We start from the raw sequence: 25,020 nt of genomic DNA, 5'->3' as shown, positions 1-25,020 counted from the left end.
TTTATGGACTTCAGGATGGGTTTTTATTGATCAGACGTCTGCATTAAGAGTCAAAGAGAGAGAGACAACCGTTTGCTTCACTTATTTACCAACCCCACATCCCCCTTCTCCTTTCCCTTCCAGTACAGTCAGTTACAAAGGATAGCAACAATATCGACTGTAAAACATTACAATACATAGTTATGGCAAAAACGCTGACTCACTAAATAAGTAATTACCTGGACTATTTTTTATTGCAAAAAAATCTATATCCCTTCTGGTGTACAAAATATTCATTCCTACTTGCAGCCTACCCAGTTGTGGTCTGAAGGTTCAGTTGGGCTTTTCTGCTCCTGGATCAGTGTGTCCATTCCTGACACAGTGTCTCTGCCAGATTCCCTCTGGTGAGCCCTGTTCTCAGGTCAGTGAGTCAGATGGAGTCTTGGTGTGTCTGTCAACCATTCTTGGTCCCACTCTTCAGTGATCCGGAGTGATCAATGCACAGCTACAGCTGGTTGAAGGGGACCAAATCCATTGAACAGTTGATTTGGTTCCATTTTACCAGCTTTAGCAAAGCATTTTTGGTGTGAAGTCCTACAGTATGGTCTGAGGAGGTGGGACAGCTTCAGAGTCCTGGATGAGAGGTAACAGAAAGGAGGAAAGGATGAGCTCATTGACAGACACATGTTGTTGTGGAATTGTTACGATCAAATGCACATCCACATAGAAAGCACTCAGACAAAGAACTGATATTGGAGAAAACGATGCCATTGTATGAATTCCTAGGCCTGCATGGAGTAACAAGAGGGTAGGAGGGAACAGAGAAAATAATTATGGCAGTTACAGAGCAGAGAAAAGGAGAGGAGGAGGAGGTGAAGAGGAGAAAGAGAACAAAGGAGATTGGAGTGGGGCCCTACACACAAAAAACAAATGGTACTATAAAGTGCCAAATAAGGGTTGTGTGGCTTGTAATCATAGCAGAACCCTTTTCGGTGCTATATGGAAACTTTTTTTGAAGGTTCTATAAGAACCATGCTAATAAGGTTCTAAATGGAACCTCTATGGTGCTATAAAGATCCCCTTCCAAAGGATCTATAAAGAACCATTAAAAAAGTTGGTCCTGGGGCCCCCCTTGGTGCACATTTTGGTTTTTGCTCTAGCACTACTCAGCTGATGAAAATAATCAAAGCTTGATGATGAGTTGGTTATTTGAATCAGCTGTGTAGTGCTAGGGCAAAAACCAAAACATGTGCCCAGGGGTATAGCATCAAAAAGGGTTGCGCTACGGTTAAATCCCATTTTTAATGTTTTTTATGATTTTTTAAATCCCATTTTTTTATTTCTAGAACCTTTATGGAGAATGGTTCCATAAAGAACCTTTCTCAATCTCAAAGGTTCTTTGTAGAACCATACTGTTTTTTTCTGGTTTAATAGCTATATTATATTGTTACAATTCTATAGGTTTTATTATAGTTGAATCAGGTGTGCTAGCTCTGGAACAGCTTGGGGACCCTGAGGAGAGAATTGAAAACTACTGACTTAGTCAACCTTTCTCAATTGACACAAGACCATACGTGAGTCTTCACAAGACAACGTCACCGGCCATGGTCATTTGTACTATTATAACATTACAGATTAGATCAACTGGAATGACACACTCACGGTTGCACAAAAAGAGCTGTGCGCAAACCACGCACCAAAATATTCTAATAATTATCACCAAAAGAGGAAAGAACCCTTTTTTAAACTGCAAAGAACAATTGAAGGGCTCAAATAGTTATTTTGGTCAGTATGGTTCCACATAGAACCTTTGAGGAACCCTCACTTTTTTTGCATGTAAGAGAAAACAGGAGGTGAGTGCATATAAACTGCAGACAAACTTGAGAGAACAATTAATTTATCACAGGCTTGTCAATACTGCTAATGAACCTCCAGGATTCGACACCTCAGGAATTAACTCCCATTGACCTCTACAGAGCATCTCTCTCAATCCCCCTCCCTCTTTCTTTCTCTCTGTTTCCCTCTCCCCTCTTTCTCTCCACAACTTTCTCCCCTTCTCTTCCTCACTCTCTCCTCCCTCTCTCTCCCCATATCCCCGCTCTCTCTCTCTCCCTCTTCTATCTCTCTCTTGCTCTCTCACATTTACTCCTTCTCCCTCCATCTCCATCCTTTCTTGTGTCTACTTTCTTGATCTCTATGTCTACCTCTCCCTCCCTAACTACCACATCTTTTGTACCTTCATTTCTTTATTGTGTCTATCATTTCTCTATCATTTCTCCTTCAGGGCGATGTTGTCCCTCAGTGTATAACCTGCCCCAGTGTACTCAGCCACCCGCTAACTGTGTGCTGCTTGCCTTTGGTGCAACTCACTCATATTCTTGTTCAATTAGCTTTAGCTGATCATTTAGCTATTAGGAAGTAAACCACTTCACACCCGCAACAGACTCCTGCCTCCACAAAATGAGCCATTGATAGTAAAAGTGTTTTTAATGCCAAGTTTCGGAGGATAACATTATCATGATATTTAGTCCCGTACTATCATTCCTCTTGACATCTTTCCTCCTTATACCTTGACAACTTCACCAATCCCTAGTCTATCTCTCATCCCATCAGAAAGCCAATGTAGCTACAAATGCAGCATACTGCTCAGCATACTGCTCAGTCTCTCCAATGTGTGTTTCTAAGGCTACATCTAGACAGGCAGCCCAGTTCTGATCTTGTTTTCACTAATTGGTCTTTTGACCAATCAGATCAGCTCTGAAAAAGATCTGCTGTGAAAAGATCTGATGTGATTGGTCAAAAGACCAAGTAGTGGAACAAATATCAGAACTGGGCTCCCTGTCTAAATGCAGCCTTTATATCTTCCCACTCCTTCTCTTCTCTTTCTCTCGGATGCTTGTCCACAGGGAGATATGTAGGTACAGTATCTTGCGGACATAGTATGGGATGCACACTCATATCTAAGTATTAACATACATGCATGCATGAATACACAAAGTCACACTCAGACTCACACATACACACAGCTGGGTTCCTATCCCAGTATCACCAACATCAGTAGTTACTCTACATTCTCAGATATGACCTCTAACATTCAAAACCAGGTCACGTTCAAAACCAGGTCACGTTCAAAACCAGAAAGTAACATCTAAATCATTTCAGGATAAACGCTGAACAAAGTGGTACACCTTGTCGCACTGTAACTCACTGACACCTCAAAGTGCTAACCTGAATGTGAATGTGACTACAACGTGTACTGCACCTATTGCTACCAGGGCTTGGTTAGGCTTCTACAGAACAGGACTTTAACAGGTCGATTAAGATGTCAACGCTGTTCCCCAGCTGTCCCCACGTGAAGATAACAACAGCGACACGAACTGCAACACAAATCAAATGTAAAAAAAATGAATGATTAAAGAACAGGCGGACGAGCTAAAGAGCAACACAAACTTGTCACCTGAGAGCCCGGTGAATTGATGAGGGAGACACTTCCTTGGCTGGGAGAGGAGATGAGAAGAGAGGAGGAGAGAGGATAAGAGGAGAGGAGCAGAAGTTCCCACTACATAGCACAAACACAAAGTCAAAAGTGTCTATATGGTAAAAATGAATTAAAACAAAAATGTGATTTTTGGTCTGAATTTAAGGTTAGGGTTAGACATAAGGTTTGCAGTGTGGTTAAGGTTAGGGTTAGGGTTCGGTTTAAAATCACATTTTAAGAAGATAAATTGTTTAAATAGGCATGTTTATGACTTTGTGGCTGTAGTAACTAGTGACAACCGAGGAGAGGAGAGTAGCACACTTAGAAGGACACTGAGGTATGGCCTGAATTCTACCTGTCCCCGAGCTGCTTTTGTTATATCTCTACTGCACCGTACAGCACTGCAGAATGTGGCCACATAAAAAAAATACTATAGTATACTATGGTATAAATACTATAGTATTCACTGTACTGTTTTTGCTGACTTTACTATAGTATTCACTGTACTGTTTTTGCGGACCAAATTAGTTTTTACTGTAGTATAATGTAGTTTACTGTTGTATTTACAGTTCAATACTGTAGTAAAATAACTATGGTTAAATACTATAGTATTCACTGTAGTGGTTTTGCTGACTTTACTATACTAATTAACGTAGTGTTTTTAGGGGACTGTACTATACTGTGGTATTTACTGTAGTGTTTTTGAAGACATTACTGTAATATTTACTATAGTGTTTTTGTTTGATTATCTTTGACATAGAAATGGAGGCTTTCTCCTTCAGGAAACCTACTGGAGAAATACTAAAATAGCATATTTTCCATAATCTGTAGTTAGGTAGCACTTCTGCTCTTTAGGGAACACAATATGGTCTACACTTGGCATGTAGATTTGTCACTTATGTGTGGCACAAATTGAGATAGGGGGTGGGGAAATGTTAAAAAAAGTGTAATATTATTGGCAACTGGAGTGTTTTTCCAGATATTACTGTAGTATTTACTACAGTGTTTTTTTTCTTCAGGTAATACTGTAGTATTTACTGTAGTATTCTACAGTATTCAACATTCTATAGTAAGTACTAAACATGATCGAGGGAAACTAGCAGTGCTTAATTTGAGCGGTATCCCAGCAACTCTGTTTTGGAGTGCTTCTTTACGGAATCCATGTTCCAGGATCCGGTACCTCTCGTGGCATGAAAAATAATTGTCACTGTTTGTGATGTAAAAATTATAATAAAAGCAATCAGAGTTAGGCTAATTCAAGTTGACTCCTCTGTAATTCTCCTGGCTGCCCTCTAAACAACGTAAAGTGGAAACGTGCCTGATAATTGACTGGTGTTGGGCAGGCCCGGGTTTATGATTTGCGCGACATTGTAGCCTATATAGACTAATGCGTGGCCATTGCTGTGGTGAGAGGGAGAAGCGCGCCAGTATATCGCACAGAACTAGAATGAGATTCACTTTCTGTGATATCTCTCTCTCTCTCTACTCTGATCGACATGAGCTTGCAGCTCTCAACTCTCCAGCGTTGCACTTCATCATTTATTTCCTTATAGAATCATACCCGCGCGAAGGAGTCTGGAGGTGCCGCCCCAGCTAGCAATGAGGAATCGGCCCAGAAGCGGCCCTCTTCCGGGGGGCCGGAACTGATTCAATCGGATCTGAATCGGGTGTCGGACTCGGACCGGAATCGAAATGAATGACTGCCCTGAATCGCAGCACCCCTGATAAATTGAAATACATTTGCCAGAGTTATAGAATTACTGCTGTCTTTTTTGTTGTTGTTGAAATAAATGAAATAATTCCGAATACTACACTAGGAGTAGGCCTATAATTTAGCCACAGATGATCAATATTATTATATTATTTATTTTTTTGCTGTGTGTAGCCTAATCACGAGGCATGCCTAGGTGCGGAAAATCTGTCAATGAACAGCAAGCAGCCAAAACAGGCCTTTCGCAATATTTCAAATACAATCGCGGGAAAAAAATACAGGTTGGCAATCAAATGGATCCTGCTGAAAATAGAAGACTAATCTGTCTGTAGGCTAACAAGTTATCAACTTCCAAATAGGCCTAATGAGCGAACAGTGTTGTTTTACCAAATAAAACAAGAGAGAGAAAAGCTTCGCGGGTGAGTGAGCTGAGCATCATGGGGTGGTGAGTCAGTGAAACTGGAATGCTTTTTAGGACTATATTTTCCGACTCATATTGTATAATTTGTGTCTCCACACACCTAGGTCTAGGCTATTGATGGACTGAAGACAAGGTCGTTTTTATTGATCTCAGATACTCAGTTTGTCAGTGTCAAAGTAGCCTGTCATTTGTGAGGTATGTGGAGGTATGTGTGTGTGTGTGTGTGTGTGTGTGTGTGTGTGTGTGTGTGTGTGTGTGTGTGTGTGTGTGTGTGTGTGCGTGCGTGCGTGCGTGCGTGCGTGCGTGCGTGCGTGCGTGCGTGTGATTTAGACCAAGGGAGTGTATTCTGGGTGTACTTGAGTTAAGAGGAGAAAATTGCTTTGCATGAAATCCTTTTCACACAAGGGCTTTCTATAGATTAGAGACAGAATCCCTCTGGTACACTTTCCTGCTTCTCATTAAAATCTTTCCCTCCATATGTTTTCCCCCTTAAAAACACACATCCGTTTAGCTCATATAGACAGGTATTTATAAAGTCATCTGTACTTCTCCAGGTAAAGGTGATGAGATTGATTAATTGTGTGGCAGCCGGGTGATGTCCTTTGGCTGTTCCTTAGAAAGTACACAGTAAAGTGATGATATTCGAGGTGTCATATTCTCCAGGCATAAATTGTAATTAGTAGTCGAGCCAAATGCTCACCTCTCAACACCTCCTCTACTCAAATGCAAATTGTAACACGCAAATAGACAGGCTTAGAAGGCGCGCTTGTCTTGAGACGTATGGGTGTGTGTGTAGGCAACTGTACTGTACGTGTGTGTATGCAGCGCCTATATGCATACTTTTGTGAGGAATCAGGAGGAGAGTGTGTGTTTGTGTGTGTGTGTGTGTGTGTGTGTGTGTGTGTGTGTGTGTGTGTGTGTGTGTGTGTGTGTGTGTGTGTGTGTGCGCGCGCGTGTGTGCGGTGTGCCCTCTATCAGTCTGGCTGCTTTTAGTCGGACTGGATGCTTGTGTCTATTCTGGGAACCTGCTCGGCCCTGCATTCCTGCCCTTATATTGGAGATGGGAAGGAGGGATCAGGGTTTGGGACAGCTGGACCCTGGAGGGAGGGGTAGGGAGGGGTAGGGAGGGGTTGGAGGGAACTGTGTACAGGTGGTGTAAGGGGCAACTGCTGATGAGACTATGTATAGCCCTAAAGAGGGTCTGACACTGAACCCTGTCCCACTGCACAGCCTGTCACTTTGCTTCAATATTATCTTTATTTTTATTTTAGATGCACAGAATGGTCTGTCCGTCACTCTCTCTTGCTCTCTTGCTCTCTTGCTCTCTCTTTATCACTCCCCTCTCTGTCACAATTCTCTCTCTCTCTCTTGCTCTCTCTCTCGCTCTCTCTTGCTCTTTCTCTCTCTCTCTCTTGCTCCCTCTCTCTCTCTCTTGCTCTCTCTCTCTCTCTCTCTCTCTCTCTCTCTCTCTCTCTCTCTCTGCCCCTCTGTTCCTGTCAACCATTTCACTCGGCTCTCTCTCTCTCTCCTTATCTGGACAAGTGAGCTCTGAGTGGTTCTCAGGCAGCTGGCCTGTTGAATGACACTACACCTCTCCCTTCCCTCCCCTCTGGTCTGGAGAGCTGGTGGGCCAAAGGGCTGGGGTCCATCAAAATGCATCACTTCCTGTCACATCCACATTGTGCAAGGCCGCGTGCTGCTCTTACTCTCTGCCCTCTAGTGCCACCACAGATTCAGTGACCAATTGTCATTTTTTGTAAACATTTTTTTTTTTAAATGTATCCTTTATTTAACTAGGCAAGTCAGTTAAGAACAAATTCTTATTTACAATGACGGCTTACTTGAGTAATAGAAAATGAAGTGAAAGTCACCCATTAAAATATTACTTGAGTAAATGTCTAAAAGTATTTGGTTTTAAATATACTTAAGTATCAGATCAGAGGAAGTAGGCATGACCACGGATGTTCTCTTGATAAGTGTGTGAATTGGACCATTTTCCTGTCCTGCTATGAGGTCAAACTGTAATTAGTACTTTTGGGTGTCAGGGAAAATATATTGTGGAAAAAGTACATATTTTCTTTATGAATGTAGTGGAATAAAAGGGTTAGGGTTAGGGTTAGGGTTGTCAACAATATATATAGTAAAGTATAGATACCCCCAAAAACTACTTAAGTAGTAGTTTAAAGTATTTTTTACTTTAGTACTTTACACCACTGCCATTGAACATAGCGGAGCCCTGGGAATGCCGGTCTGGACCAGCCAAACACAAGTAACTCAAACTGACAGAGATGTACAGCAGTATAAAATACTACCTTGTGACAGAAAAAAAATCACTCATGTAAAATCATGGCAATCATCCATTCATGACTCCAAAAAAAGGTGTGAGTTCACTACCCTAGAGGTAGAGACTGTGGGAGACAGCTCAGCAGAAACGCGGGATTTGAGTGTGACCGTGTTTTTTCCCGCTGATCTATGTCAGTGTTGTACACTGTGGTACACTGTGCTGTGCCCCAGTCATTGTTAATGGAAGGCCCGTGACAGCAGGTTCTGGGGAAGATGTCAATCAGTCCTCTGGTTAATGAGGCTAATTCACTCCCAGTAATGAAACCACTTGACCTCTGCTCAGACCGTAAACTTTATCTACACAGCCTTTATTTACTTCTACTAATTATCTACTTAAACGGAAGAATTGGGGATGTGTTGTGTTGTGTGTGAGCAACAATTGTGCTTTCTAGAACCAAAAAGGGTTCTTCGGCTGTCCCCATAGGGGAACCCTTGTAATAACCTATTTTGGTTCCAGGTAGAACCCTTTTGGGTTCCATGTAGAACCCTTTACACAGAGGGTTCTACATTGAACCCAAAAGAGTTCTACCTGGAACCAAAAACGGTTCTACATGGAACCAAAAAGGGTTCTCCTATGGGGACAGTTGCAGAACCCTTTTGGAACCCTTTTTTTCTAAGAGTGTACACTGGAGGATAGGGACAATTGGAAGGACCAGATGTGGTCACAGTTCCCTGTTCTTAGAGCAAGGGTCGAGCCCAAGGCCTTCCCAGCCATTGAAGCCTGGCGTTGGTAGTTTGGTGGTCTCCCCAGCTGAGGCCCCCTGGTGTCAGGGGAGAGAGAGGTGGGAGTGCTGCTGCAGTGCAGTGCGGTGGTGTGCTGGCTCCTCTCCCCTGCATTCGGACGTGAGCAGAGCAACACCCAGGCCCTGACTCAGCACTATTCCCTTTCCTGATTGGTTGATCAGGGAAGGAATCGGTATTGTAACAGGATCCTTTATCCTCTCAGGTCGGCCGGCTTCTCTTCCCTCACAAAGATAAAAAATGACAGAAAACCTGACTGACCTTGCGTCTGTACTGTATAGTTTACACTCCATAGGCCTAGTTTACACAACAGACATGTTCTATATTGTTCCATAGTTTGTTGATACGCAGTATCCTTTCCTGACTGTGTCTAACGACTTTATATGACATAATTAAAGCTCTACTCGGTGAGAGGGATACTCTGTGATTATTGCCTTGTTTAATTCCTCAGTCTTGATTTTACTTCGGAATGATTTAATCCTCAAAGCGGTTTTATTTCTTAACCTTTTAATCTAACGGCAACACCCTTTAAAGAATCAATAGCAATTTAGATTATATATTTAATTATTTCCTTGCCCTCCCGCCCTCTTTATCTCTATCTGTGTGTCTTTGCATAGAGCCACCAGATGTAAATTGGGTTTGATTATTTCTCTTCTCCTGCGCATCCTGTGTGTGACTGGGTTGGGACTTAAAAAGCCTCTCAGTTCTGGGTCAATGTTAGCCTCTGCCGAGTCCCCAACAACCGAAATGGAAAGAAAGCCTTCGAGGTGACTACTGCTTTTGGACGTTAACAAGATGACACTCCATCTTAACTCCTCCTCCACATTTACTGGATTGGTTGAAGAGTGCAGAAGAGAACCTCCCCCTCCAGTTGTTTTCTTTCTCGTCAAAACCAGTGTGTAGGGGATCTAGTTTCAGGCATTTATTTTAAGCCTGCTACGTTGTGTTAGGGTTAATGTAATGTTGCTTAAAAAAGAAATAAAAAAATATTTATTTTACTTAGAGCTTTTCATCATACGGTGAATCTCAAAGACGCTTAAAAACAACAAAAATAAAGTACATGTAGTTATTGGGCTATATATTTGCTTTAAAGCAGTTTACTCTTGGACACGCCATTTGTCTTGTTGGCCTTGACAGTCTGAGATGAGAGCGCTGAGCCTCTCTTTTGCGGCGCGGCTGATTTTAACCTGCACCTTCCTGCAGTAAAATTATTTACGGCTCAGGGAGAGGGACAGACGGTGCCGTTAAAGGCAAATCTCGGGCTGCGTCGTCACCGCTGTTCTGAGGCCGGGACGATAGCCGGGTCTGGGACTCGCCCTGGTTAACCTCAGCGGAAGGCTGCCTTTCCCCTTGCCACTCAGACACAGCAGAGCAGAGGAAGTAATGGATCCACTCAACTCCTAATAACCATGATAACAGTACCCGGGTCAGGCTCTTAACTCACCAGCACAAAGAGCGAAAGCCAGAGAGAGGCAGACAGGGCAGTGACATAAAAAAAAATGAATGTGGAGGTGAAGGACTACTGGAATTCCATAAAAGCATCAGACATCTGTACTCTACATTTAACAGAAAACCACCTTTGATTTGATGACGTTCCCGCACTTTGTCAGAGAATGATGTCATACATACGCATTACAACTGGCTGCCAAACTGCAGCAGAGCAGACCCATCTTCACATCTCTCTCTCTCTCTCCCTCTCCCTCTCTCCCTATGCTTACCTTATGCAGACTGATTCTTACCACATGCACGATCCTACTGCCCCCTCCAGCCCCCCCCTCACCTCTCCCACCATCGCTCCCACCCCTCCCTTAACGAAGTACGACCACTTAGATATTTTAGCCATGCTTTCATCACCATCACCGGCAGGCTCACAAAGCATCGCTTGATATACACTCAGCCGCCAAACAAAATTCCAATGCAGTTAAACTCAGAAAGGAGCTCAGGCGGAAGAATATGCTGGCTGACACGCTCTCTGTTGTGAGTGTCGGACAGCCCTTTGTCAGCCCAACAGTCCCCTGCACGTCTCTCTAAAGAGAAAGAGGTTGTATTAAATGTGCTGTGTTTAACTGGTGTCACCCAGAAACAAAAGGCAATAGAGGATGAACCCAGTAAGGCCATCGAATAGATTTGAATCCATTGCATTTAATCTCCCCTTGTCTTCTAAAGCTGTACATGAGAGGGAGGAGAGGCAAGGTGATTCAAATCAGCAATTCTGGATTGCCTTGAGACAGAGTACTGTATGATAAGGCGAAGAAAGAAGTCAGCCACTTGAGACTAGTTCTTATCAAGGTAAGGTATACGTATAAATGAGACTAGTTCTTATCAAGGTAAGGTATACGTATAAATGAGACTAGTTCTTATCAAGGTAAGGTATACGTATAAATGAGACTAGTTCTTATCAAGGTAAGGTATACGTATAAATGAGACTAGTTCTTATCAAGGTAAGGTATACGTATAAATGAGACTAGTTCTTATCAAGGTAAGGTATACGTATAAATGAGACTAGTTCTTATCAAGGTAAGGTATACGTATAAATGAGACTAGTTCTTATCAAGGTAAGGTATACGTATAAATGAGACTAGTTCTTATCAAGGTAAGGTATACGTATAAATGAGGGGAGAAGATCAAGTCCGATGTTGCGTTAGCTACCTATTGACAGAGCAATTCCAACAGCTTTCAATCTGTTTGAGTGTAACTGAAAAATATTTGATTGAATTATAGGTTTGGTTCTGGTTCTTTGGTTCTTTATAAACCTTCTCCCACAATATACATAATTGAAGCAAACACAAATACACATTATCCCAAGAATTCTATTGGCACATGCACCACTGCAGTACTCTCGAGTGGTCTCTAATTTAACCCATCCTGTGTGAGTTCATGTTTTCCCCTCTATTCCTCCTAGCTCTGCTCTCTGGTTTCTCTCCTACCCTACAGTCCTTCCCCTTACCTTCAAGTGTCCTTCAGGGACCTTGGGCACTTGGCTTGCTGCTCGGCTCTGCTCCAGACCGGTGTTTCCTATTGCTCCCATTACATAGCCACACAATCTCTGTATTTCCCCACTAATGAGCCCCTCAGCCTGGCTGTCTGTCTATCTGGCTGGCCAGCAGGCCACAGGCAGATCAGTAGGGTCCGGACAGTAATCATGCAAATAACTCAAACTGCTCTCCTTCCCACTCAAGTTAATACTACTCCCACTGTTACTACTGCTGCTGCTGCTAATAACACTGAGCCCATGCACATTCTACCACTTTACATTCCTACCATTACAGATAATAATCTGACCATGACATTGTAATAGTTTTCCCGCGAAAAGAGGAGCAATTATTTCAAACCACCCAGCGGCTGCTGAAACAGCTCAGAAGACATAACTCTTTATGTGTTTTAGGGACTCATTTTTAGTCCGCTGGCTCTCTCTCTCTCACACACACACTCCCCTGGCTTCTTTCCAACTCCCTCTCCTCTCTCGTTCGCTCGTTTCCTCCTTCTCTCTCATCCCCATCTTTTCCATTTTCACCCGTCCCTCTCCAATTTCCTCTCTTCCTCTCCTCTCCCTGCTCTCTTTCTACCTTCTTTCTCCTGTTTCTCTCTTTCATTGTTTCTCCCCAGCAGTCCCAGTTCTTAGCTGTTCCAGCTTGCTGTGTCAGTGTATTGCTAACTCTCCCTGGTGTCGCACTCCTCTCACCCTGAGATGTATGTTCACTTAAAGCATTGTTTAATCAGGGATAGTTTCTTCTCCGGTCCTCCTCTGTGCCTGCCGTGTCTCCTCCTCTCACCTGCCACTCCTCCTCTCCTCTCCTCCTCTTCTCTTGCTCCACAGCTGGCCTGACACCCTGTCTGCAGCGCTACACACACTGCTGCTGCTCCCAATTACACCCCGCTTATAGGGGACCAGCAGGACGATACGCTAGGCCACACACACACAGAGAAAACCCACACACATCATGCATGCACAAGCATGGGCGCGTACACACGCGTGCACACACACATCCTGAAACAGACAATCACAAGAACAAGCAAACACTAAGTTAAAGTGTACATACACTCAGACACAACTGTGCTAGGCTCCACTTGAAGTAGGTTAGGTTGCCCTTGTCCTGCTTTTGCCATTCATTTATATTCTTACGTTTTATTCTGGCAATGTTTTGGCTATATTCTGGCTATGTTCTGGCTATGTCCTGGCTATGTTCTGGCTATATTCTGGCTATATTCTGGCTATGTTCTGGCTATGTTCTGGCTATATTCTGGCTATATTCTGGCTATGTCCTGGCTATGTCCTGGCTATGTCCTGGCTATATTCTGGCTATATTCTGGCTATGTTCTGGCTATGTTCTGGCTATATTCTGGCTATGTTCTGGCTATGTTCTGGCTATGTTGTGGCTATATTCTGGCTATATTCTGGCTATGTCCTGGCTATGTTCTGGCTATATTCTGGCTATATTCTGGCTATGTTCTAGCTGTATTCTCGCTCTATTCTGGCTCTATTTTGTTACAACCATAGACAGTATAACAAAGGTGTCCAGGCACATTGCTGAATCTCATATTGCCTCTGAGAAATACTATTCCCCCTTTGGCAGTGTTATTTTACATAGTCCTATGTTGCAGAGGATGGTGAGGTTTATGAATGAGAAAAAGATCTAGCATATGACCGTGTCATAATTTTTTTGACAGTTCTTAATAACAAAACATTGTTTGAAGTTAAAATGTCAAGTAAAGTCAGTTCTGGAACATAATCACTTTTGGGAAACATTTAATTTGCAATTGTATAATCCTAGTTACCTTGGTTAATATGATAAAATATAGTCATTCTTTTCCATCAATAATTACCATATTATTACAGCATAAGCTATAAATGTTATGACCTTATAAACAGAGGATCTGTGTAACGATAATATTACGACAACTATAAACCTCTGCAATGTAGTAATTGTTCTGGCGCACAAATGTGTGTGCGTGCGTGTGTGCGCACGCATGTGTGTGTGTGCTTGCGTGCATACACTTGTGTGCGCATATGTGGGTGTGTGTGTTTGCGCGCTTGTGTGTGTGTGTGTGTGTGTGTGTGTGTGTGTGTGTGTGTGTGTGTGTGTGTGTGTGTGTGTGTGTGTGTGTGTGGCGAGGAAACAGTAGAGCAGTAGACATTTCCCGGCCGACATTGACAAGAGGATGCTTCCATCAGAGTGCCCTTGTTCCTTTAATTACTTCCTCCTGCTTTACAGCTCCGCTGAATTTTAATTAGCCCACGTGTTAATTTCCAGTAAGCATGGCCAGTTCATATTGTGAACTAATGGCCAGGGTCTGGACTGAACTTCAGTACAAGCAGCTGGCAGTTCTGGGGACTTGGACTATACGCTACTATGATAATGCTGTGTAGGCCCTCTTCACATAAACATGCAAAACTATAGACTATGGCAATTATAATCAGTTAAACTGTTTTCTATCCACATTGTTCCATTTGATTTGTTCCATGTTGCATTAATTATTACAAAAACACAACAACAAAAAAATGTATGATCTAAAATAATTTCCGGGGGGGAGTCCAGCTGTGATTTTAGCGATGCAGTTATTCATTATATATCTATGTAAAATGGAGAGCGCCTTGACTATTCTACAGTTCCTGTGTTTCTGCAGACAGAGAGAGTTGTCAGGGTTCGGATTGGGCTATTGGAAATTAATGCAGGCACTTGTCTGTTTAATTGATTGAAACAAACCTCCTCAGCATTGATCCCTGTTCTAGTGTTCAGGCCGATGGGCACGGCCCGGGGAATAGGGAGGGGAAACGAGGGGCTAGTCTGGAGCAACAGAGAGGCCTGAGCCCCTGACCCTGCCAGGATACAACTGGATGGTATGGATGTCCCACATAAGAGGATACACGTTGGGTGTTTTAATAGAGCTTCGTTTGAGTAATATTGTAATTGCACCTGTATGAAAAATCTTCATATTCATTTTCTTAGATGCAGCCTGTGTCTTCTTCTCTGCTGATCAATACTTTGATTGTGCTTAGATCAGATCAGACGTCCCACAGTCTCTCGTCAACAGACGTTTAATGGCCGATTGACTAATTGACTTTTCAACGTTGTAAATAAATTATGGAGAGGTCACAAGGTTCAGCACTATGGTAATTGAGTAATTCATGAAGCATCTTTTTTTTCAGGACTGTTTGAAGTACTGTATGTCTTTCGCCATTACTCTTTTGATACTTTGTTGTCAGAAGGTAGCCACATTTCGGGTTGTTCGTATATTCAGAGACAATGTGTAGTCTTTCTCCGAGGCATGCTGGAATACTCTGTTTTAGTTTTATCGCCCAGGATATCTTATCAGTTACCATTTTATTGACTGATTGAGGGTCGTTAGTGGCAATGCGTTTTGGGATAGGTCGTGGCCTCTCCCTCTTAAATCTGCCACATAGACAAGACTGCACTAGTGCTAGGAGCAATAGAATATCAATGTCCATGATCTCACTATAGAAAGTCCAGCCCCAGATAATGTGTACATTACGGAAAAATATACACTGAGAACGATATAACAAATAACAACCGAATCGATAGGGTGTTTGTTTGTGATGTCAATAGTAGGCATTCCCCTGCAACCTGAGGACTTGGAGTTGTTTTCCAGCCTACAGATAGATAGATGTTCTGTTTGAGCTATAGTTCTGGAGGTTCACCAGAACTATAGAGTAATATACAGTACAATAGTGTAATATACAGTACAATAGAGTAATATACAATACAATAGAGTAATATACAGTACAATAGAGTAATGTAGAGTACAATAGAGTAATGTAGAGTACAATAGAGTTGTCCCGTCTGTGTCTTTGTGTTGAGGCGAGGAGACACATACAGTCAAGTTCCAAATGATTGGCACCCTTGAAAAAGATGAGCGAAAGAGACTGTGTAAAATAAATAGTACAAATACTAAGTATTGAAAACAGAAGTGCCAGTAGTCTTGACACATTGTTAAACAAAATATATATCTGAGCAATTGTTTCAATCATATTATATATATATAGATAGATATAGATATAAAATCATACTATGTATATATATATATATATATATATATATAGCTCTGTATTTGTATTATTTATTTTATCAAAGGTGCCAACAATTTTTGACCTGACTGTACATTACCCAGTACACTGCTAGGCTTGCACTAACTATTACATGATATCACACACAATGTACTGTAGTGTACTATAGTGTACTGAACTGTAGTGTACTGTAGTGTAGTGTACACCCTTGCACAGCACAGCACAGGACACTGCTACGAACAGATTAAAGCTCCCACACAATAACCCCCCCCCCAAGGCCCCTCTGCCTGACACCCAGATACACCACTTTACTTATCATACCGCGCCATACTGATTTACACCATAACACCACACTGACATATTGGGCCATATTGGTATGTAACAGAATTACACCACATAACATTACACCTTTGGCCTGTATTATACCAGCTCACATTCTTCAGTCAGTACTGTATTTCCGGTCATCATTTTCAATGTTACACTTAACTGTATCCTATTGCCCTCCCCTTTGTGGAGCCCCAGACAGGGTTGTCCAGTCGGACAGCCAGCCAGGCAGGCAGGTTGACGGGAGGCTGTGGTGTGTGGGTCAGGCGGGCGGCGCTGGTTTAGTGGGCCCCCCAGTCAGCTGGCTTTGGCTGTCTCAGCACGGTGCCGCAGTCAGCATTGTTGAATATTTAATGTCCTGATGAGCGCTTCCACCTGCTGACACAGGCAAATGACAGAACAATATACCCCCCCAACCCCCCTGCCCAGAACACCATCATCAATCCAGCCCTGCCTCGCCTGTTCACCGCTATTCCCACCGCCGCACCTCCCCCCCTCCAGCGCTCTCTATCTCTCCCTCGCTGCCATTCTCTCGCTCTCTCCCAGCCCCCACTCAGTCTGTCCCTCACCTCTCTGTCTCTGACCATACTACCGCTGACCATACAGACACTTCCCTCGAATCATTCTCTATCTGTAGGGCAACCTTTCCCTCTGTTCCTTACAAATCCACCTTCAGCAGGCCATAATAAAGACACTATGCCCACCCCATCATCACACCACACATCCTCTACACTCACTGACCTCTCAGAGAGCGTGCAGTCAGGTCACCTCTGATGTGTCGTTTCATGCATTTCAGATCCAGATTGTCTCTGCAGGCTAGGTAGACGTATCTCTCCGTACAGACCAGTGAACAATCAGTGACCTCTCTGGTTCCTAACACTTTGGGGCACCAATGGTTACTGTCCTTTTAGAAGTTGAAAGATCTCTGACCAACTCGGATCTGTAGCTTTGTCCAAGAGAGTTCAGCAGCTAAAGGATTAGAACTACACCCAGATAAGGTTCTGCACGGTAACTGTACCCAAAACAGGCTTAAAGAACAGACCCGGCTCAGAACACAGGTAACAGTATTCAAAGAAAGCAGAGGTTGTTTCCGTCCATCCAAACCAGGCCAAGTGACTACAGTATGCCCAAACCCGTGTAATTACTTACAGCCAAACTCAGACGGACATTATGACCATGCGCAGTCATCAGACAGACAGTCAATCATCTGGTGTTAGAGCTACAGCGTCTTAGTCCCAGTCTTAGCTCCTTCCTCTCTCTGGCCTGCTGCTGAAGCCCATGGTATCCATTAGTAAGCATTTGTTCACTGCACCATTTACTGTAAACTGCTGTCTGTGTGAGTTGTCATCGCCCAACACACAAACCAGTTCTGATTCCCGTTTTTTTAAAACGTCTTTTAAAAATCAAAGGGCCCAAAAAAGTATTCTGTGACCACTGAAGTATGAAATACAGCTGTTTCTTTTTAGAAAGGTAGAAATAAATGGGATGAATAATATCCTAAAATCTATTCAGAGCAGGTGAAAAGTGCTGACTGATTCGCTGCACCTCCTGTACTCTTCTCTGCAGTACATGTCGGATTGGACTCAACCGAACCAGAACGGAGCGGAAAACTGCGTATGCCTTCTCTTTAAATACTCCCACAGATACACACATCCACAGGTACACACACACACAGGAACACACAAGAACACACGCACATAAAAACATAAAACAAGAGCACACACACGGACAGAATGTACACACACAGGTGAAATATAGACAGTGTTCAGGCTCTTTCTAAGGTCAGGGGTCTCTGTAATAAATGATCGTGGTTCTGTTGAGTCAATTATGTCAAATCTTGGTCAATTAGTTAGTTCTACGTATTTAAACCTTTTCTTGTTCGACTGGTTTGTCTGTGTCCAAATGCGCTGCGTTTGTCCCCTACCTGGGATACATACTTCTTTACATTCCATAGTTGCTCTTGTTCATATGGGCATATAAAGAAGTATGTTCCCCAAGCAGGTAATGGTCCTTTTTGCGCATTGGTTTCGCTCCACCTTCTCTCCTCTCTCGCCCGAGGAGCAAAAATGTTGAATCAGGGTCCCAGGCCGACCCCACCTGCAACGACGGCCCCCCTTCCCCACCACAAGGGTCCCAGTAGGAGAGAAGAATAGCCTCCCCTCTCCACCACCCCTACACTGAAATCCCAAAGTCATTGATTCGTGTGAATCTGACAGTCTGTGGTGTACATGAACAAATCTACTTGTTTCAGTTCAATCAATAAATGAGCAGTGTTAGAGATATTGGAAAGGCACTCATACAACACAGCCACCACCGTTTTGTCCCGTTATGAGGTTCTATTACTTATCTGGTCACACCATTAAGACTTTCGCCTTGTGCTATTTTACACCTCATTTCTCACGGATAAACCTCTCAAATTGTCCCATCGCAAGGAAAAAGAATCAACTACATTCTGTCTTATCATCCCCCACTTCCACACGGCTATATTGTATTTTTAATGTTAATAAGGAAATAATTCATATTTACATTACCATGATTTTCAATTTCATTTTCTCACACAAAAAACCTGCATTGCCATAAATAAATGTTGCATGGTCTGCAGAGTACAACATGTGCTAGTTTGACATAAGGAGCAGTTTCTTACACCGGCTACGCAGAACGGCACACGATTCACCTTGAGTGTCACGCTTAGAGGTGCAGCTGCAGCGGAGGAGAAAGAGAGAGAGGGAGAGAGAAGGGGAGAGAGGGGGAGGAAGAGAGAGGGAGATCTAGCGCTTACCTAGCGGATAGCTGTCAGGTAGTCTCCCCGGGTTCAGACGGGCCAATGCACCAAAGAGGAGTAAAGCAATAAAAGGAGAGAAAGAATGAAGATGAGGAGGAAGTGCATCCCCTGTTTTTCTTCCCTCTTAGTCAGTGTCCCAGGTGCTGCCTCTGCAGTCTCTCTTGCTCGCTCTCTCACACACAGCCACACACACACTCTCGCCCTCACTCTCTCTAACAACCCCCTCGATTTCCCCTCACTCTTCCCCTCCCCTCCCTTTCTCTCTCTCTCTCGCTCTCTCTCTCTCTCCAACAACAAACTTTTAGTCCAATGCAGTGCTCCTCTTGTCCCACTAGTCTACACCTTTTCAGGTACTGCTCTCTCACGCCCCCCCCCTCTCTCTCTCTCTCTCTCTCATTGCCACACGTCCATTACTTTCTCTCTCTCTCTATGATATAGAGCCTATACTTAACACTACCCACTCCTGTCCTTTGTATCTGTGTATCTGTGCTCCCCCTTCTCTCTCTTTCCCTCTGCCTCTCCCCTCCTCTCTCTTTCCCTCTGTCTCTCCCCTCCTCTCTCTTTCCCTCTGTCTCTCCCCTCCTCTCTCTTTCCCTCTGCCTCTCCCCTCTCTCTTTCCCTCTGCCTCTCCCCTCCTCTCTCTTTCCCTCTGCCTCTCCCCTCTCTCTTTCCCTCTGTCTCTCCCCTCCTCTCTCTTTCCCTCTGCCTTTTCCCTCCTCTCTCCTTCCCTCTGTCTCTCCCCTCCTCTCATTTTCCCTCTGCCTCTCCCCTCCTCTCTCTTTCCCTTGGCCTTTCCCCTCCTCTCTCTTTCCCTCGGGCCTCTCCCCTCCTCTCTCTTTCCCTCGGGCCTCTCCCTGCCTGTCTCTCTTTCTGATCTCTAAAGCTCCGGTAACAATGTGGTCCCGGCAGGATGAGCAGACAGTGATGAGATTGAATGGCAGGCTATTATGGTCAGGTTTGGGGTGAGCAGACTCAGGGATTTCTAGGAAACTCTACCGAATATATGTACATTACTGTAAAGGTATGTGGTTTTTCCGCATTTGTGTAAATGTGTGCTTTTTCTGTGTCTATCTCAGTGCAATGTGTGTGTGTGTGCATTTGCGTGTGCATGCATGTACGCATGTGTGTGTGGGTGTGTGAGAGAGTGCCCTTCACCTGAGAACCCCATTCACCTGAGTCCCCCTGCCCCCTCCCATTAGCTTCTCTCCCTGATCGAAAAGCCCTCCACCCCCCTGTACCTTTAGATCAATACCCATCTATAGGCAAATGCACAAAGGCTGACTTGTTCTTTTAATACATTGAACCGTTGCTAACGTCAGTCTTCTAATGAAGGCTCTGAGAGGGGTGTTAAGTAATCCTATTGGCGGGGAGCCTGTAGGTGAAGGAGTGTGTGCACGTTTGCGTGTGTGTGTTTATGAACCCGTGTGTGAGCAGTGTGTGTGTGTGTGTGTGTGTGTGTGTGTGTGTGTGAGCATGTGTGTGTGTGTGTGTGTGTGTGTGTGTGTGTGTGTGTGACTACACACACACACACACACACACACACACACACACACACACACACACACACACACACACACACAGATACAGTAAACAGCCAGTGCTCTGCCTGAATTTCCCTACAGACCAGTTTGGCCTCTGTGCTGACTGTTTGAAAACACCCTGATTCAGTGACAGACATGAGAAGACAAGGGGGTAGAGAGAAACAGACAGAAGGCGTGAGAAAGAGGGAGAGAGAGAAGGAAGGAAGTCCCTGTGCTGTTTCTGGTGGAAACGAGGTGCCATAACAAGCAGCAGCCGCCACCGCGGGTGACTTACGACCCCGACATGCAATGCTCTCCTTCACCACGGCAGGGGCCAAACTGCCAGCGTTTTTACTTGTGAGCGGCGGCCATTAGCCATGACAAATAATTACAGCCCCCACCTAGAGGTCGCTCAGAGGAGGAGCATCGCGGGGCTCGGAGAACAAGACATTATCTATTCACCTAACAGGACATGGATGACTGAAGCCTGGGATGGTAGGAAGCTATAGGCAATGTTTTAGGGGATTTGAATGCGCTGTCTAATTCAGCAGATTATTTTACCTGAATTAATGAAAGGCAAATGTTGTAATGAAATATGTGTACAACTTCATCAACTCTTCCACCCTAGGTGGCTAAACAGGAACTATCTGGAGAGCGAAACGTACTGACAGAAGAAAATAGGAAGCGATAGTGAATGGGTTAACTCACCATCTACAATGTTCTTAGAGGTAAGTGGATATGCGACACAAATGCGACAATGGGTGTGAGAGTGAGGAGGAGGAGCAGGAGGAGAAGGAGGAGGAGGAGCAGGAGGAGGAGCAGGTGGAGGAGAAAAGAGACAGGGGCAGCCTACATTGACATTGTGTTACACACACACATGCATAATGTATCCACTGTACTTCACCTCATAAGCATAGAATTCCCCAGAGACAAATACTGTGTGCATGTGCATTTGTATACAGTTATCTGCTGTGTGTATGAAAGTGCTGGTTGCGCAGTATTGTCAGAGTCTCCGCGCTCCTGTCTCTCCATGGCAGGACCTGTGCTTCTACAGGACTGCTGCATACATCAGCCAAGCCCTCCCAGTAATTAAACTAAAAGTCTCCATCATAAATCACAGTGCTTCTTTCCCCTTCTCTCTCTTCCTCCCCTGTTCCCACTACCATCCCTCTCTTCCTCCCCTGTTCCCCGCACCATCCACCATGGAAGGCAGGTTTGTGTAAATCACTATCGCCTGGGACTGGGATAGTAACAGAGGGAAGGCAGCTTCTACATCCCCACACCATCCACACACCCTGTCCTGTATTCACTCCATTACCAGCCATTAAACACAGTCTCAACCCTTCCCACTACACCTCTCGCCAGGGTTGAAGAGGGCTCACAAGTCAAAACACAGATTAATGGAAGAGCGTTGTGTATTCAAGCCCCTGAACACCTGGACAAGGACAGACAGAAGCAGGTTTATCTGTCCAAGTATTCAAATGAATCCTGAAACCAACCTCATTGGATATTTGTTGGACAGCTGCGTCTTGTTCTACAAGGCAAGGTAGAGATTCAAACCCAACCCGTTTAGAGCGTGTCAGCGGGTCAGATTCCTTTCAAACAGCTGCTTGTATATGTATCACAACCAGCAACAGCCTGTCTCTCCAGCAGCACCTGGGTCACCCAATCTCCCTCAGTACTAGACCAGGAGTCACTGTGAACCTCTCACACTCTGGTGCTTGACAGACAGCTGACCACCACTGATTCCCCTGCTGGTATCTGGTGTCTGATATCTGGTGTCTGACACCATGGTATTAGAGTAAAATCAGCCGAGTCAAACACACGTCTGCCTAGATTGGAACCTTGCTCCCATCTTCGCCGCCTTCTCCTCCTCTCTCTCTCTATCTCTCCCTACTCTCACTCCTCTCCTGAGAGTGACACATGCGTCTGTCCCGTCTATAGATAGTCCATTAGGGCCTGCTGTGATATTCCGGTCCCATGACTCCCCTCGCTCACATTCACTTGGTGTCATTTAACCCCGCAGTGCCAGGATCAGCCCACTTTCAACCGCTAAAACCTCACACCTGTCTCCTTCAAACCACAGACATAGTCACAAGTAGTCCATCAAGCAGTCGTATCCATGACAGTGTAAAGAAATTACTCCTGATGAGCTGTGATGCGGGAAAAGTGACGTTATTGCAGTGGAAGTGTGAATGCTAGGATGTTAGATAAAACAAGAACAAGTAAAGCCATTGAAAGTAATTACGTGAATAAGTTTAATTTGATTTATAAAATCAATTCTAAACTGCACGGTTGTCCTTCAGAATAAGAAAAAAAACAGCAATAATGATAGCTAATTTGAACAAATTCACCCACAGTGAAGTAAATGAATCCACTATAAGTGAACTAAAGGCAAAAAATGAACCATGCTGGTTTATATATAATGTTTCTGATAACCGTCGACCTTGTAGAGATATAAAATACTCCCTCTTCACCACTCTCTTAAGAATATATGGCAGTCATCCACTGGGGTTCACACATTACAGCTATACCCTTTTTGCTATAACACTAAAGCAACTTTGACAAGAGGAGGACGATGGAATGGACAGCAGCTCAGCGCTCCGTGCCCTGTCGGAGCAACTGTCAGAAACAACTGCACTGAGAAGACAGCCGAGCTGTCAGACTGACACAGAATGCACCCACACATGCATACACACTACGCATGTACAGACAGAGACACTATAGACATACGCATACAGTATGTTGAATGCACCCACACACATAGAGCACGTACCGGTATCAGGGTGATCTGGCGGGGCGGCGGCCCGTGCGGTGTGGCTGCTGCAGGCAGAGTGTCTGTCTGTTCCCTGGGAGCTGAATCAGCGACGGAGAGTTTAGGGATGCAGAGAGGAGAGGAGGGTCATGGGAGATGTTGCTTTTCTCACACCGGATGGGAGGAAGAGGATGAGAGGAGGAAAAAAAGACCAAAAAGAACCAATGGCAAGTACAAAGAAAAAGCCCTATATAAAATCAAAAGACTTGAACCTTTCTTATAAGAGGATTTTTTATAACCTGATGATGTGGCGTTCAAATGCGTCAAACTCACGGCTGCCCATCCCTCCCCACCTAACCATGCAAAGTTTGACTGAGGAAGCTTAATGAAACTGCAATAGAGGGATCAGAGAATGTGGACTGTGCGCTGACAGAGCTGAAGGACAAATTGAGAAGAGGGACGGAGGGAGGGAGAGGGAGAGAGAAAGAGAAAGACTGACTGAGTGAGAGAGCGCCAGAGAGTGAGTGAGGAAAGCAGAGGAGACACAATAGATGACAGGATAAGTGCAAGAAAGAAAGAAAGAAAGAAAGAAAGAAAGAAAGAAAGAAAGAAAGAAAGAAAGAAAGAAAGAAAGAAAGAAAGAAAGAAAGAGGCTATGTTTTGCCTCAACGGCGCATTGAAGAGATTACATTTTCCTTTCTAACCTCTCAGCTGTCCATCATTTCCCCACATCTCCTTCTCGACACTGACCCCCTATATTCCACAGCGCCACACATCCTGAGGTCACCGCAACGCAGGGCCTGTATCAACCTCCAAAGTACGGATACAAAAAAATGAATGTGTCGATCCCATCACAGGGAGACTTCAGAGGCAAAAGGGTTGAGAAGAGAAAAAGTAAGCAAAACATTTCTAAAACAATACCCTGTCAGCTGACGATGCTCTGGAGGAGTGGATGAAGACATAAGCATTGATTTTGAAATGAAAAGTGGAAAGGTGGACTTCAGAACGCGACGGACCATCTCTGGGAGAGAATGGAAGGGCAGCGTGATCGGAGTAACCCCCCACCGTCCAGGGGCTTATATACCCAGGTAGGAACGGCAGACATGCGCCCCCCTGACCGGCCCGCCTGCACCCCGACGCTGCCTGGCCTTATTTAGTGAAGCGTGGCAAAAAATAGCCTGTCAAGTGCTGAGCGTCCCGACAAAAGGGGGTGGGTGAGTGGGATGTACAGGGTGGAGTGGCTGGGGGGCGGTTGTTCCAATCCGCCTCTCTGTCGATTGACTACTCTACCCTGTCCTCCTCCACTCCCCCTCCTCTTTTCCTTTTCTGTTCTCTTCCTGTCATCACCCTTGACTCCTCACTCTGGCGTTCCAGAGCCATCCTACCCCAGCCCATCCCAGTCCACCGTACACCACACCAGACCTTTCCAGCCCCACCTTTCCCAAGCCCCTGCACCCTGCCCCTTGTATACTGCCCAATCTCCCTGGGTATTTTTAGCGGGCCCAAATAAAGAGGTGTGTGGCCGTCCACCCACTGCCCTGTCCCCCCCAGTCCCACCCCTGTAGCCCTGGCCCACTGCAGATTGGGTGGCACTATGGGCCTCTGCTAGGTATGGACAGGAGTGGCTACGCTTAGGGAGAGAGAGAGAGAGAGAGAGAGGAGGAGCTGGGGGATAAGACCCTGACATTATATGAGCAGTGTGCGTGTGTCTGTGTGTATAGGTGCATGATTTTTTTGATCAAACCTGTTTATGTTAGTGTGTATATGGCATTGCAATCTGTTCATAGTTTCTATGATCACAAGAGTGTTTCTGAGCGGATGCAGTGTGTTCTCTTTCAGACCTTGGCTTGGTGTGTGTTGTTCAGTTTATGTGTGTGTTTCTCTGTGTGTGTGCCAGCCCCAGTGCTGATGAAGAGTCTCTTGTGGGGTAGATGTGTCTTTG

At 44.6% G+C, this 25,020-nt stretch overlaps 1 long non-coding RNA gene across 1 annotated transcript; it reads right to left on the bottom strand.

The window, feature by feature from the left end:
* Nucleotides 1–23,709, bottom strand: LOC106572124 (uncharacterized). Its single transcript, XR_001321061.2, has 2 exons — nt 23,100–23,709; nt 1–612 (listed from the first exon to the last, which is right to left on the bottom strand). It is a non-coding gene; the product is annotated as an uncharacterized lncRNA (long non-coding RNA).
* Nucleotides 23,710–25,020: the final 1,311 nt, after the last annotated feature.

This window comes from Salmo salar, chromosome ssa15 (assembly GCF_905237065.1).
Source record: "Salmo salar chromosome ssa15, Ssal_v3.1, whole genome shotgun sequence".
NCBI lineage: Eukaryota > Metazoa > Chordata > Actinopteri > Salmoniformes > Salmonidae > Salmo > Salmo salar.
Note: the sequence above shows the minus strand (reverse complement) of the source record. Positions and strands in the feature narration are given on the sequence as shown.